The sequence below is a fragment of the Octopus sinensis genome, linkage group LG2 (genome assembly GCF_006345805.1).
Source record: "Octopus sinensis linkage group LG2, ASM634580v1, whole genome shotgun sequence".
Taxonomy (NCBI): Eukaryota; Metazoa; Mollusca; class Cephalopoda; order Octopoda; family Octopodidae; genus Octopus; species Octopus sinensis.
In genome coordinates this window covers 137,628,251-137,644,610 of record NC_042998.1, presented here as the reverse complement: position 1 = coordinate 137,644,610, position 16,360 = coordinate 137,628,251, and the positions used below count along the sequence as shown (strand labels likewise).

At 32.8% G+C, this 16,360-nt stretch overlaps 1 protein-coding gene across 13 annotated transcripts in view; it reads left to right on the top strand.

Moving 5' to 3' along the window:
• Window positions 1–16,360, top strand: part of LOC115232554 (ralBP1-associated Eps domain-containing protein 1) — a 139,448-nt gene that overhangs the window by 43,677 nt on the left and 79,411 nt on the right. Inside the window, exon 1 of one of the 13 annotated variants that reach the window (XM_029802502.2) lies at window positions 6,452–6,851. The exons of the other annotated variants lie outside the window; for them this stretch is intronic. The gene's annotated coding sequence lies outside the window, so the exon portion shown is untranslated. Of the gene's footprint in view, window positions 1–6,451; window positions 6,852–16,360 lie in introns of those variants that run through there. 13 annotated transcript variants of the gene reach the window in all.

Below are 16,360 nucleotides of genomic sequence, written 5' to 3'. Positions count from 1 at the left end.
GGCATCCAGCTGTAGAAACACTGCCAGATCTGACTGGCCTGGTGCAGCCTTCGGGCTTCCCAGACCCCAGTTGAACTGTCCAACCCATGCTAGCATGGAAAGCGGACGTTAAACAATTATGATGATGATGATGAATGGGTTAGTCTGGGTTGAACTTAACACATGCTTTTACCATATGAGAGGCGTTCAATAAGTAATGCCCCTGACCCACTTCCCATTGCAGTAGAGCAACGAAACTTGGCACAGTTATTAGTCTTTTTCTACATAGGAACCACCCAGAGTTACGCATTTCTCACATCGTTTGATGCAGCTCTGAAGACCGTTTTTGTAGAAGACCCCAGCTTGGTCCTCCAACCAAGACGTGACTTCAGAAATCAAGGCTGCATCATCTGGGAAACGCTTTCCTTTCAAAAACAACTTCATGGCTGGGAAGAGGTGAAAATCAGAGGGTGCATGCTCCCTCATAGCTGCACGCCTGTGCTTCTGATCTGGCGACACGCGAGTTGTGAACCGGATCGTTGTCCTGCAAGAGGAGGATGCCTTTGCTGATCTTGCCCCGCCTCTTGATTTTGATAGCTTCTCTTAATTTCCTCAAAAGTGAAGCATAATAGGCTCCTGTAATTGTGGCACCCTTTGCCAGGAAATCTGTCATCACTACTCCGTCCTGGTCTCAGAAGACTGTGAGCATGACCTTGCCAGCAGAAGGCTGCACCCTTGCCTTCTTTGAAGGAGGTGAGTCACGGTGTGTCCACTGCATTGACTGGGCTTTGGTCTCTGGATCATAGTGATGGACCCAGGTTTCATCCTGTGTAATCAGTCTTTTGAAAAATTTTGACTCATCTTCTTGGCACATCTCCAAATTCATCCTCGAGCAATCGACACGTTCTTGCTTCTGGAAAGACGTGAGCAACCTGGGAATCCATCTGGTAGACACCTTTTGCATATGCAAATGGTCATGAACGATAGTTTCCACAGACCCAGTACTAATCTTGACCTCATGGGCTATTTGGCGAATAATTATGCGTCGATCTTCCAAAATGGCAGCCTCAACATGACGGACAGATGCCTCATCAATGGCAGAAGGGGGCGACCAGATCTGGGAGCTGTTTCCACAGAGTTCCGACCATGTTTGAATTCACGATGCCAGCGTTTTACAAGGTCATATGATGGGGCATCATCACCATAAGTTACTTTCATTTCATCAAAAGTCTCCCATGGTGTGCGTTCTTTCAAATACAAAAACCGGATCACTGCTCGACACTCAACAGGCTCCATTTCACACTTGACTCAGTTCAAACACTTGTAAATCAGAAACCACAATTAGTCCAGAGCTGTAATTGGCCACTTAATCTATAAAGATATAAATAATTGTACATGCAAAATTTCAGCTAGATCGAATAACTGCAAGTGGGTCAGAAGCATTACTTATTGAATGTCCCTCATAGTCTTTTGATTATAAATATCTATAAAGGTTGGTAAGCGCAATGTCTCAAATTCTTTCAGATGAGCTGATATGTCATTGTATAATTGTATTTTTGTGTTTCATATATTGTGTGAAAACATCCTGATGAAGGGAGTGTCAGTTTTAAAAATATGAAATATATCATATTGGCACGTCTCTGAAACGGCCCGTAGATGGAATTTTAAAATTTTTGTTTATTTTCGTGGTATTTTTTAGTACGTCCTTTTAATACTTTATCATCTCAAGTTTGAAAATTGGTTGAAAACTGTGGAAATGCATGCATTTTACATACACACACAGGCATCCTTTGTTTTATATATATATATATATATATATATATATATATATATATATATAGATATATAGATAGATAGTGGGTAAAATGGCTCTCTAGATCATTCCTTGTGTGTTCAACTACTCTGTACCATAGGACTGTTTGGTGAGGATTGAATTGGGGCCACACAACAACAGCCAGTCATGGTCTTCCTCTAAGCCAATCTAATTACTCTATCCCTTTGTCATTGATCTTGATAAGGGAGCTGGAGTCTTTTATTATTTAAAAAATTTTTTTTTAATTTCCATTTTCAGTTGAAGTTTCTGTGATTTCCAGTTAGTAACTGTTGAAGTAGATGACTCGCATCCAAAGCTTAGTGTATAATCATTTCACAGAAAGACCAAAATGTATTCAAATATGTTTGTGTATTGAAGTTAATTACTAGATTTTACAGTCCAGTTGTCTAGCTTTCAGGAATTAACCCCAATATTTATCATTTGTTTTACTGTCTGGAATTGTTGAGGACAGTTGTAAAAGTTAATTTGTTTTACTAGCTTTTCTCTTGTTAGTATTGTGTAAGTTTAACTGAAGAATAATTTGATCCTAAACAGAATATGTCATCTCTTGAGTTTTCATAACTGTTTCTACAAATATGTATTTTCTATGAAATATGTACATCTATCTTGATGTTTGTCATTTTAATGTATAAAATTGAAAGTGTATATTTTTTTTTATCTTTACTCTTTCCACTCATTGGATTACAGCTATGCTTGGGTATTACCTGGAAGAGTTTAGAAACAAACTGTCAATATTTAAGTCTGGCACTTATTCTATTTGTCCTTTTTGCTAAACTGCTAAGTTGTAAGGACGTAAACAAACCCACACTGGTGATGGTGGTGGGGCAAACACAAAGACACACATGTATGTATAAATAAACATATATGCATATATACATGCGCATATAGAATACATATATGTGCTTCCATAGAATTTCCATCTACCAAATTCACTCACAAGGCACTGGTCAGCTTAGGGTTACAGTAGAAGACACTTGCCCAAGGTACTGCATAGTGGGACTGAACCTGAAACCATGTGGTTGCAAAGCAGCTTCTTAACTACATAGCCATGCATGTAAAAATTGTGATTTTTTATTCACTGGAGGAAGGACAATGGCCATGAGATTTTAGCTGGGCCTCTAAACTGGTGGGGAAAGGTGGTTGGGAGTATGTGTGTGGTGGAGCAAGATCTCCATAATCTAAGATCTAAGAAAGCAATTTTGATTACTTGCAACAGAGTAGACTGTGTTAAATGCACCCCATGGCCAGGTGATGGTGTTTTAAGCTGAGCCATAGATAAAGCCTGCCACCCAAAATTATTTTCTTATATCACTAACTTCATTGCTTTTAGCAATGCATTATGTTGCCTTTTTTCTATGGATCTTGGTAAAACATAACAAAAACCAAAATGATTTAGATAATGTTTGTAACATATGGGGATATTTTGATAACTTTTACATTAATATAGTCATGATGTGATGTCAACTTGGTTTAGTTACAAAATAATAAAGTTTATAGTACAACAGTTAACTGTTCTAACAATAGAATTGTTTGTTTACCCTCTTAACTCAAAGAAAATAATTTTAGCACATTGAGAACATATAGTAAATAACTGAATAAATAAATACTTGGCATAACTTCAGTTTGGTTCAGATTTCTTTCTATACAACTTTGAGTAATAACTACTGAATAAATGTCATTTTAAGGCTACAAAAGTAATTAACTTGAAATTATAATGTATTTGTTTATATAAATGTATATGTAACATGAATTAAAAATTTTACATATAAATTGAAAAAGTGTGTACAAAGAGTAATATTGAAATATAAAGAACAATATTAAAAAAAAATTACTATTGTTCCTCTTTCTATTTATGTAGGATGCATATTTTCTCTTGTACATGTTTTGCTTATTTTGCATATTAACAAAAAAGATGCTGGATGTGGTTAAGAAGCTTGCTTTGCAACCATATGGTTCCTGCTTCAGTCCCATTGTGCAGTACCTTGGGCAAGTATCTTCTACTGTAGCCCCCAGCGAGCCAAGGCCTTGTGAATGAATTTGGTAACTGCAAACCTATTATATGTGTATGTATGTGTGTGTTTGTCAAGATCCTGCCCTGCTGCTTGCCAAGCAGTATTGGTTTGTTTGTGCCATTGTAATTTAGTGGTTTGGCCAAAGCAACTTATAGAATAAGTACCAGACTTAACCTGTTACCATAAAAAAAACAAAAAAGAGAATTTGCACAAAGACATAATTATAGTTATGTCTTTGTGTTAAGATGTAAATTTATGTGGCCTAGTGGTTAGGGTATTGGATCATATGGTCATGAGTTTGATTCTTGGACTGGGCAGTGTATTGTCTCCCTGAGCAAGGCACTTTATTTCATGTTGCTTTAGTCTTAGAGATAGTCAGTGATGTACAGTGTATCACTTATGAATATGTCCATTCCAGGGCAGAATCATGTGTGATGTCTTGGGTAGATGAACAAGGATTAAACAGAGTGAGGTAGTACCTTGAGCTGTGTAATGTAATACCTGTGTGTTTGGAACTGTGGAATAAGTCTGTTGTTGAGCCCTCATTTCTCTGGAAGAGTTTTGTGTTGGGTCTCTTTGAAGATACCCTCTATAAATGTTTTGGTTCTGTGATGCTTCATTGTTTTTGAGGATTTCAGGTTTAATGTGTTACATTATGATCTGAGCTTTTTGGTACCAAAGTATTGTTGCCATTAGCATCTTGGCACCATAGCCATCACTTGCATGCAAGTATAACTTGGTAGCATGAACTATACTTTTGCTAATTGTTTTAGATGTTTGTGTAGTCATAAGCAGACGTTGACATATCTCATTGGTGTTTGTGTCACATAAAAAGTACCTGATATACTTTACAAAGTGGTTGGCATTAGGAAGAGCATCCTGCCATAGAAACCATACTAAAGCTGACCCTGGAGTTTAGCACAGTCCTGTAGGTTGCTAGTTTTCTTGTTGAAACAGGGGTTAAATATTGATGATGTTCTAAGCATCCATGCACTAAGAGTATAATTTTCCCCTACTTTCATACATGCATTTATGTTCATTTCATGAGGAAAAAAAACAAGACAAACCCCAAACAAGAAAACTGATATGCTTGTAATCAAGTTGTCTGTCTATCTTCCTCTTCTCTTTCACCCCCTCCTTGTGTGTGTGTGTAAAATTAAAAACAATAAGGATAAGCTTATTGTATTTCAGTATCATTCTTTCTGAAGTAAACCTTTATCTAGAGGTATAGATGCTGACTGTTTCAAACTTTTTCAAAGTTATTTGTTCATCCACTCAAGAATTAGACAGTTAATGCTTCATAATGGAAGCATTAAGTGCTTCCATTATGAAAAGGAGATGTCACAAGAAGATCATTACAGCAGATATTATGAACACAGCTTTACCATAAGTTATAGGTCATCTTGTAGGAAAATTAACTCCATTGGTGAAGTCAAATGTATAAGCTCACCATTTTGTATTTTCATATTGAGGTAAAGGTTACAATTTTATGTAAAACAGAGTATTTTGTTTATTTGAATCAAGCTGAAAAATTGGCTTCAAATGTACTCTTTGGTTTTCCTTTTCAGTTTAAATTCCTAATAAATATAGTTTTGCTATCATTTCTACAAGAATGATTCTTATAACAGCTTGCCAAAATAGAAATAACCGAAAGCTTTCAAGATCTAAAACCAACTAAATGCAAATAAAATGTGCACCTCTGAAAAATTTTAATTTACTGTAGTTTCCAGTAAATTTATTGCTATATTTATTCATGCAAATGTTTAAATTTGCAGAACCTTTCAACCAATAAATAAGTGAACATTTTCTCCCCCCACCTTTTTTTTTTAATCGAAATTGTCTCATAGCTATGAGAAACGTTTCCAATTTTTATCATATTGATGAAGTAGCAAGCATACACATGTATGCTTACACAACCATATGTAAGCAAGCATACACCACTTACTTGTATTTGCATTGTATTTCTTACTCTATTCTTGTCCATCTCTGCATCTCCTTCACTATTTCTTTGTGAAATCAGAGCCCCTTCCATTCATTTTCTTATATCATTCTTAAAAAGAAACAATATATAGCACTTTTATCCTGCACACCTACAATCTAAGTTGCTTATTTTGCTCTAGGCTGAAGCTGATTATTTATATACAATTGCTTCTTTCAAGCTTGAAAGAAATAACTTTCATTTATTTTGTAATCAAATGGTTTCTTTGTAATAATTATCCTCACAGAAGCAGATTTTCTTTTCCCTCTTATTCTATTTTCAAATGCTTATGATGATGATAATGACCACATTACTATTATTATTATAATTTAGCTTATTATTCCTTCCCTCTCTATTCTCTTTTCTTAAATTACTTCTATTGGATATCAGATGCAGTATTTTCATTCAACTTCTTTTCTCCCACCTCCTTTATTTTACTTCTATCCTATCTGTATTATAATTGACAAGTTTCTGTAAATTTATTGTGTGTATTTGCCTCTTCAGTATAAACCTCCCCCCACATGCAGTTTATTTACTCTTTTTTTCTGTCTTGCAGAGAAAACAGAGTTTGTCGTTATTGTCAACTGCATTTTTTATGTCCCTTGCTTTCTACTGAATGTGTCTTTTGTCCGCAGTAATCCCTACACATGCCAGATGCGTCAGTGGATAACTCCTGTTTACTGTTCTTACAGCATATCACTTTGTTACTTTTCCATTGTTAATTTAATCTAGTTTTGTCTTTTGCTTGTTTCACAAATATTTTTGGTTACTGTAATGGTTTTTATGAAAATTAAGTCCTAATTGGCGATTGCTCAGGTCTGATTACTGAAACTGTATTCTTGAAATTCATCTTCTTTACTGCTGTAATTACTCAAGTCAAGCAGTTTTACTGCTATTTAGCCTACTTTTTCATAGACATTTTCCCCCTTTGTTACAAAGACTTTGATTACTAAGAAGAAACTAAAAGGTTCTAAAACAATGCTTGGGAATAGCTTTTTACACAAAACTCTTGCTTCCCGCTGTCGAATAAGAAGAAACAGTCAGCAAGGTAATAGCATATTTACTACTGTTATAGGTTTGTTCATATTTTACATACTTTTATAGCTTTTTTCACTCTGATAGATGGATAACGCATCATCTACCTGAAATATATTTTACTTTATAAGTAGTATTCTCTTTATTACTGTACACCAGAAAAAGAATTCACCTTTTCGCAGTTTATTCTAAATTTAAAATATATATGTTTTCTTTTCTTTTTCCTTGTTTTTAGATAAAGGATGTACTTTAAAGGATAAGTAACTCGATATCTGTTGTATGTTTTATGGTGAAAATATAATTGTTAATGCTCAAACATTTAAAAACAATTTCTAATTTTAAACTCTGGCTTCGTTGTTTCATAAATAGTTTTAGATGTTCCACATATTGATTGCAACAAACAAGGCAGATCAAACTTGTTTATAGTCATATGTAAATTTATGCCTAAAGATATTACATGTGAAAAATAGATACAATAATTTCTCGTTTGTAAAATAGATATTCTGTCTTATATACATACATTTTATAATTAAAAAAAAAAAAAAAAAATTATATTTATTTCCCCCTCACCTTTAAATATCTTTAGCACTTTTTTTTTGGTGAGGTGAGAGGGAGGCAAGAAGTAATAACATTTGATTTTTGGTATTATAATTCTAATAGCATAATTTGTTAGGATTCTAGCTTGTGCATTAACATTAATTTGTTTTCATTTTAACTGCATATTCTTACCATTATTTTCTTATTTTTTAAAATCCTTTTCTCACTCTTTCATTTCTAATCACTATTATACTATGTTTTATTTTTATTCTAAATAAACATGTTGGGTTATCTCAAGGTGTGATGTAGGGTTCATAATTTAAAAAAAATATAGTCTAATCACAATTAAGCTTAACTTATTTAATTGAAAATATTCAAGTTTAATACAATACATTATTGAAATATTTTCACTAGATTCTTGCACTGCTATAACCTTGAAATAAGAATTCCTCAAAGAGTTTTCTTTAAGAAATCTTAAGTTCCATTTAAGCTTCATCTGATTATTTCTTGACTGCATTTTGTCATTAAAATGATATGATTAAAAAAAAATCTTAGTTATATAAGAGTATTAGCTTGCTATCAGTTCTTTCTTTGATCCTGTAGAAACAAAAAGATCTTTGGATTTAATCTCTTATTTTGAGTATTGTTTTTTTTTCTTTCTTTGAAAAATCTTAGTAGTAGTCATAGATGTTCCTTATGTTTTAAAATTTTCTCTTCTGTTTACATATAAACAAAATTCTGTTACTTTTTATCTAAAATCTTGAAATTATTTTCCAAGGGGGAAAAAAAATCTCTAAAATTTTTTTAAAGAATAGTGATCAAATTTGAAAAGTTTTCAAAAAAAAAAAAAAATCGGTATTCATATTTTTGTTTTTAAAGTATTGTCATACTAATGAATAATTTATAACAAACATAGGTATATTATCAGAATATCATTTAAATTTGATTTGATTAAAGTTAACTAGACTGAGATTAAAGTTATTTTACAAAATAAATATGGAAATATCTGTTTGGCTTGTTTTTATTTTTTGATCTTGATCATATTGATTTTCTAGTATGCCTTAATAAAATATTTGAAGTTTAGTTCCTTATCTATGATTTGTCTCTTGCACACATTATTTTTCATAGTAATTTAACTATTCTCAAAGTGGTTTTCATGAAGTTGAATTTCTTTGTGTTTTGCTTTCTATATATTATTAACAAAGGATATATTTTGTCATTATGGTCAAACTGGAATTATCATTGCCTTGAATTATATATATGATTATTGATAAAGGTGCATAAGTATGATGATAATATTAGCTTTAATGATTTCTATTGGATTATTTTAGAATTATTATTAATTTAGCAGTTATTATTCCAAGATCATATGAAGTTCTTGTGCTTTTGATTTTGTGCAGAATACGTGCATGCATGCAGTCACACACCTTTTTGGTATATTTTTGTCAGCCTTTGCTTTTGATGCTTTTTTTTTTTACGTTTCATATTGTAACTTAAAAGTTGGCAGTTTCATACACTGTTTGATAAAAGATTTATTTGCAACTTTTGACTGGAACTAAAATTCAAACTGATAGAAAAACAGTTTTAGATTTGTTATTCATATTGTTATAATTAGAAATGAATTGGAGATAAATATATTCTGAGAGGTAACTTGCAACTTTGTAGATATTTTTCATAACAATTTCATCATCATTAAAAATAGATATCCTTTTAATGTTGACTTTTGGTTGAAGAGTTCTTCAATACTGTGCATTGTGACTACTGTCATTCCTGTCCTTTCATCTGTGAAGCTCAACATTCAGATCTGACCTCACTAATATCTCCTGTGTCTTCATCGATCTTATGTCGTAGACATTTTCTACTCTCAGCCACATCAACAGTGGTATGAATCATCATCATCATCATCACATTCACTTTTCCGTGCTTACATGGGTTGGTTTGTGTTTATTGAGGCAGATTTTCTACAGCTGGACTTTTCCTGATGCTAACCCATACTTGTTTCCCAGCAAGATAATATTTTCCCCATGGTCAGACTTTTCTTTGTAGAATACTGGCAATGAATGACCTTCATTTACAACAATCACATGATATCAAGACAAGGAAATGCACACACACACCTGATAGTCTTCTTTCAGTTTCTGTTTACCAAATCCACCCAAGGCTTTGGTTAGTCTAGCACACACTTACCCAAGGCACAATGCAGTGGGATGAACATGAAACCATGTGGTTAAGAAGCAAACTTCTTTAGTATGCAGCCATGTTTATCCCTAAATCTGCCATATTATTTCTTTTTGGCTATTGGTTATTCCCTATCCTGGGAATTTAATATCAGCTTCTTCATTTTAGTCAATCTTGCTTTTCTTATTCTGATTTAATTTTCTTAGATTGTGTGAATTGTGATTTTCAAACACTGAAAGTCTTCCATATTTTGTAACTTGTGTTTTACAACTGTTACTTTTTCAGATTATTTCTTTCATCATTTTTAAGGATTGAATTTCTATAAATATTTTAAATGTTATTAGCTTGTTCAATTGTATTCCCCTGTACTGAAACTGGTTTTGTATTTTAATTAGAACTTAGCAATATATAGAAAGCGCTATGAAGTCTATCTTAAATAGTTGATGAGAAATGAGAACTGGTGAAGGCCAAGGTTATAGTCCCCCCTTCTGATTAATAAAAACAAAAACACTGCACCCATTCATGAAATGCATATTACTGTAATGAAGCTAAGATACACTCTGATGCCCACACAGAATGCACTGACTCACACTACTTTTCAAAATGCTGTTTGTATTCACTGGATTTTGCAGATGGACGCCAGTCACTGGATAGGCAGACACTGTTTTGCCTTACTGGTTGCAGTTGATGTAAAATGCCTATAATTTTCATTTAGCATGGAAAGTTAAGCAAACAAACAAACAAAAAAAGAACCATGTTGATGAATAATTATATAATGAATGGATAGAGCCAAGATAATTTGTATGTTGAAGCTTATCAAGTTTAGATAAACATTTACCTTGGTGTAGTTTTAAGTTACATTGAAAATATAAATATTGCCATTTTAAATGCATGGGAAACTCATGATATGGTACATGTGTTAATAATATTCTTTATTTTATATCAATTAAACTGGGATGCGTTAATGTATGAAGACTTAAAGGTGACTTCCTGAATTTTTATTAACTTTATTTTTCAGTTTATTTGTAAGGGTAGATAAATTATGTTAATATATTGTGTTAATATGATGTATGGTAAAAGTGAACCTCAATAACTTAAATTGATGAATAATCTGAAGCTAATATGTTAAATACTTTTAAGCAGCATAGAATGCAAAAATCCAGTGCTATGAATGTGAGTTGGAAGTTGTCCAACCCATTTCTGCATGGAACATGAACAAAATGATGACAATGATGTTGGTGGGCACACAATATATATTCAATGAAACAAGCAATAGAAACAGAAAAATGTAGGTACTTAATAAATGATATCCACAAAATGAAGTTAATTGTTTATACAGATGGCTTGCTAGTAAGTAGAACATAATTTCTGTCATAGGAACAATATAGTTAGTGTTTAGTAGTGGTTGTAGTGAAAATATTAAGATCTGTTATTTTGTTTGGTAACAAGATGGTTGCTCTTGAAACAGGCAGACTTTATGCAGTGTGAGAGAACACTTAAATGTAGATTTGTGGAGGCTAGAAAGGAATGGTTGGACAGATATGCAATGTAAATGAGTAATCCCAGCAGGTGTTATCTGCTGGATAGAAAGTGCTATCAACTGAAGGTAGAGGGTTCTTTGAATTAAAAACATGTTCAATCCCAGATAAAGCACTAAGATAATTCACAAAAGATCAACTGAAGCAAAACATATCATGAAACAAAGAGAGCGGAATGAGAGTAGTGTGTCGGTGTGGATCAAATGAAGGGTTAGGGTCAAAATTCAGATACAACAGAGTTCAACACAAGACACCTGAAGAAAGCTGGGGTGTACAACAGCTGAAACACAATGAAAGCAAGAATAGAGATGAAGATATTAGTTTGACAAATATAAACAGTATACATAATAGAAATTCCTCATTTCAGAAATATAGAATTGTATGTGATAATGGGTATGATCAAATTTGAGAATGTTGGACCTCACACATGAGATCACAGGATGAGGACTAGTAATATTGGATAGGAAAAAAATTAGAAAAATTATATAGAAACAAGGACAATATGAAGAAATCTGTAGATCAAAGTCATTTTTCTTCTTAGTGTAGAAACGGGAAAATGTTTCCCTGACTATTCATATGTTTTGGAATTATTGATAAGTACATTTGAACTTCTTTAATTTTTATCTGCATAAGAAATCAGTTTTGATCATTTTATAAACCTGTCTTGAATCTTAAATGATTGGATTAATACCAAACCTCTCACTATAAGAGTTACAAGTTACTTTTGTTTTTATTCCTACTAACCACGGACCATTGGTATGTTTTCAAACTGTTATCTGGCAGAATCATTAGTGTCAGACTGTATGCCTTGCAGCGTTTCTTCTGGCTCTTTGTTCTGAGTTCAAATCAACTTTACCTTTTTATCATTTCAAGATCAATAAAATGAAGTAGCAGTTTAGTAATGGAGTTAATATAATTAACTAAATTCCCTCAACTTGCTGGTCATGTGCCTAATTAAAAAACAATGGTTTGCTACTATTACTTGCAATTTTTATATACCAAATGGAGAAGCCTCTATGCAGTTGCTTACTCTGACTGAGTTATTAGGAATAGCAGCCAAATCTCCTTCAAAACCCTCTATACTGTCTTAAATAAAGGATACACTGTACTGCTTGGTCTCCTAATATTAAAAAAAAGATGATCTGGTAACTGTTGGCATACATTTTGATCATAGGTTTGCTCATTAGGGATGACGTAGGATTAAACTACAGTTTAAACCTTAATCATACTTAACTGAAGGCCTGCACATTATTTACATTTGACAGACATTTGTCCTCATCTTGTCTGTTAACACAATGTTTCGGCTGGTATACCCTTCAGCCTTCATCAGGTGTCTTGGTGAAATTTCGAGCCTAGGTTCTCATTCCTAAGGTATTTTACAATGTTGTTGTTATATTATTATTCAGCACACTGCTTGGAATCCTTCTCGGAATCATGGGATTAGTAGCCTGTGCTCTTAACCACTATGCCATATGCCCAGGGGCAATTATGGAGTCAGTTTTAGGGCTTATAAATCTAATATTTTCCTATCATTCCTTAATACCAGTTCCCATATGCTACTCATATCTGCACTCGTTCCACCCACTTCAAAGAATTGATCATGTATGGAAAAATGGAGACCACCTCATCCTGTGGGATGAAGTTAAAATAATAGACAGAGAACACCACTGGAAAATAAGAAAACTAAAAGAAGCAGCACATATGCTAGGACACAACAACCTCCTAATCAAACCGAATACAGATATTAGTAGCATATGGGAACCGGTATTAAAGAACGATAGGAAAATATTAGATATATAAGCCCTAAAATTCACTCCATAATTGCCCATGGGCATATGGCATAGTGGTTAAAAGCATGGGCTACTAACCCCAAGATTCCAAGTTGGATTCCAAGCAGTGACCTGAATAAAATACCCAGGTTCAAAATTTTCCCAAGACACCTGATGAAGGCTGGAGGGTATATCAGCTGAAATGTTGATGAGGACAAATATCTGTCAAATGGAAATAATGTACATAATTCCTCATCTCTCAAATATAGAACTGTGAAGTCTTGCATTTAGGTTTCTGCAACACAGCATAATGAACACTATTTCCTTTATTTGTATATAGGTGTTGTAAATTGTACTGTCTTCTTAGTAATTATGTTAAGAGAAACATAATCAACATTGGGATTTTAGTGAGAAAATTACTGGTTATTAAATGTGAAGAGCTTCACTTATTTGTGCTAATTTATTGTAGCTTTGTGGAAAGCAATTATGAAAGTTTATTATTAACAAAATTGTTAATATAGTTGCAATTATTATTTAATGTAATTACATATGTGAACTAATTAATAATTTCAAATTGAAAGCTTAAGATGCAGTTGGTTTTATAATTATTCTGATGAATTAATTAGTTTTATTACTAATCTCAAACAACAGAGAATTAGTTCACTGTCGAAATAATTGGATTTGTCATTGATGAAAAATATGTTATTGATAACAATACACACCTGCACCTAACACATATGACTGTGCATAATCATCATACTGCCTTTGAGAAATAATTCATCTTAATACTTGTTTCCTCATGTAGTATGAGAAACAATGGTTTATGAAAGAAATAGCAAAATCATTTTGTAATGATATGCTATGTTTTAGTTTAATTTTTAGCCTGCTTCTTTTTTTAAAAATTTTTTGTTTTAAGTTCATCAAATTTATTTATTCATTTATTACCGTGAAAATGACTTTATTTTAATAATTTACTAATTTGTTACTTATTTTGGTGCACTTTGTAAATAAATTCTAAAATTTGTTCAAAAGTGATTTTATACATATTAACATAGCATAAACTATAAAGTAATATATAGATAATACAGAAAAATTGCATGTACTTACACTTTATTCAATATATGAAGCAAAGTTATCAATGAGAAACATGTGCTTGATGTCTTTTGGAAACGTTTTCAATATTGGGGTGTATTTGAGAAAGACAAACCCTCATTTCTTCTTCAATGCAACAGAGCCTCTTTTATTATTATCATTGTAGATATTCCAAGAAACAGTCATATTTTTCTTCTTTAAAAAATGCATGCAATTCCTTCTGAGTTCATATTTGCGATGTAGCACCTTACCTTTTGAAAGCCATCTGACATTTGTGTGTAAAAGTAAATGCATGTGTTGGGAATCCATATCAACACAAATTTGTTCAAATAAGCGACACTTCAATGGCCTACTTTTAATATAATTAACCATTTCAACAACTTGGTTTCATACTTGTTTTAACTTAACAGGTATTGTTTTTGAAACTAGTACCTCCCTATGTAGGAAGCAATGAGTATGTATAACATTAGGATTTTGCTGTTGTACAAGAGATACAAAACCTTTAATAGAGCCTATCATAGATGGTGCCCCATTGGTACATATTCCAACCCATGAATTCCAGGATAAATTCCATTTCTCGAGGTAGGCAGATAAAATATCTAAAATATCTTGACCTCTTGTAGTGAGTGGCATTTCTTCACAACAAAAGAACTGATTTATGGCTTGGTTATCATCAATAAAGCAAATAAATGTAATTGTATTTTGTTGCTAATGTCAGTTGATTTGTCAACCTGTAGAGCAAATTCTGAGTTTTGAAATTTGTTCTGTACATTTTCTTCTATATCAGCAGATAAATTCATAATTCTCCTCTGGATTATATTATTTGAGAGCGGAATCTTGCTTATTTCTTATATGGTTTTAACTATCTTTTTACAAGCTGGTAAGATAATTGACTCAGCTAAAGTATGCAGTTTAGTTTGTAGTGCAATCATTTTGGTCATCTCAATAGATGCAACTTGAGCCTTTTCAGAAGCATTCATCCTGTTTTCAAAATAGTTTCTTTGTTTAGATTGCTGTTCTAGCAGTCTTTGGAAATAATTTAGATCTTTACATTGAAAATGTGAGTGTTTAGTTGTAAAATGTCTTTTCAGCTTGCTAGACAACATTCCTTTGTTAGGCAACTTTTCACCACAAACAACACACAACGGAAGAGGTTGATCCTTGTTGCTAGTACAATGAAGCTCAAATTTTAAATAGTTATTGCAATATTTATGATTGGGTTGAGCTTTTGCATTATTATCACTATGCTCAGTTGTTTTTGATGAACGTTCACTTTCAGATTTGTAATTGTCACAGTTATGTTTCCTCTTAATAAACTTATCCAATTTATAGGTATTTTAGTCTGTTAATATGAATTGTATTGCACAAAGAGCACAGATTACTAATAGTCAAACTGAGACAAGTGACCAGTGAGCTGTGAAAAGGGGCAGCGTGTCACATATCGTATTCTTTTGAGAAGTCCTTTAAAATTGAAAAGTTGAAAATTCTGGCCCCTATATGAATGAAAACGATTGAAATACAGTCGCAGTGTGTGAGGACGTATTAAAAGATTTAGTTCAACATTGTATATTTTAGTTCAATAGTTTATTTTTCACACTTATTGAAATGAAAACTGCAGAGGCTATGGCCGAAATAAATTGAAATGTGCACTGAATATGTCCATAAGACCTCAATTTTGAGGATAGATTGATGCTAATTAAGTCCATATCCTTATGAAATTTCAGATTCAAAACTGAATAACACTATCATACTATAATTAGCCTAAATGAATTGAATGACACAACGTCCTCTCATTCTTAGTTTAGAACTTAGTATTTAGTTTTTTGCCACTTAGACATTTGTATATGAGCTTTCTAGTGAATTTTGGTTTGTATATTTCATATTTTGAAATGCAATCTTACTTTTCCAAGGCACTCCTAATTATATCTTGTGGTGCACCAGTGCATCGTACTGTACGGTTTGGGAACCACTGGACTAGACTCTACTGTTGATACACAAGAGCCACACACATAGTGGTGTTGGGAAAACTGGATCTGTCTTGGATGGTAGATTTAATCCAACTGGTTAATATTTAGTTATTATTGATCCACTTTTACTCATAAGACCTAGTAAGAGATTACCTGTGGTGAAATTTAGAATTGAACCTGGAACCATGTAATTTCATAATGAATTTCTTAGTTGCATGACCATCTTTGTCTATTAAGTGAATGCAGCAAATATAGACTGAGAGCAATAGGCTGAAAGGATACATTATAAGAGATAGACCATAAGAAGGTCATTGTTGACAAGCAAAGTAAGATGAATGGCATTCTTCTGATCGTGGTCTAGGGTGTCTACAATTAAGGAATGGATATAAAAGAAGTATTCTATAATGAGGTGTGTCAAGATATTGTAACTCGTACATAGTT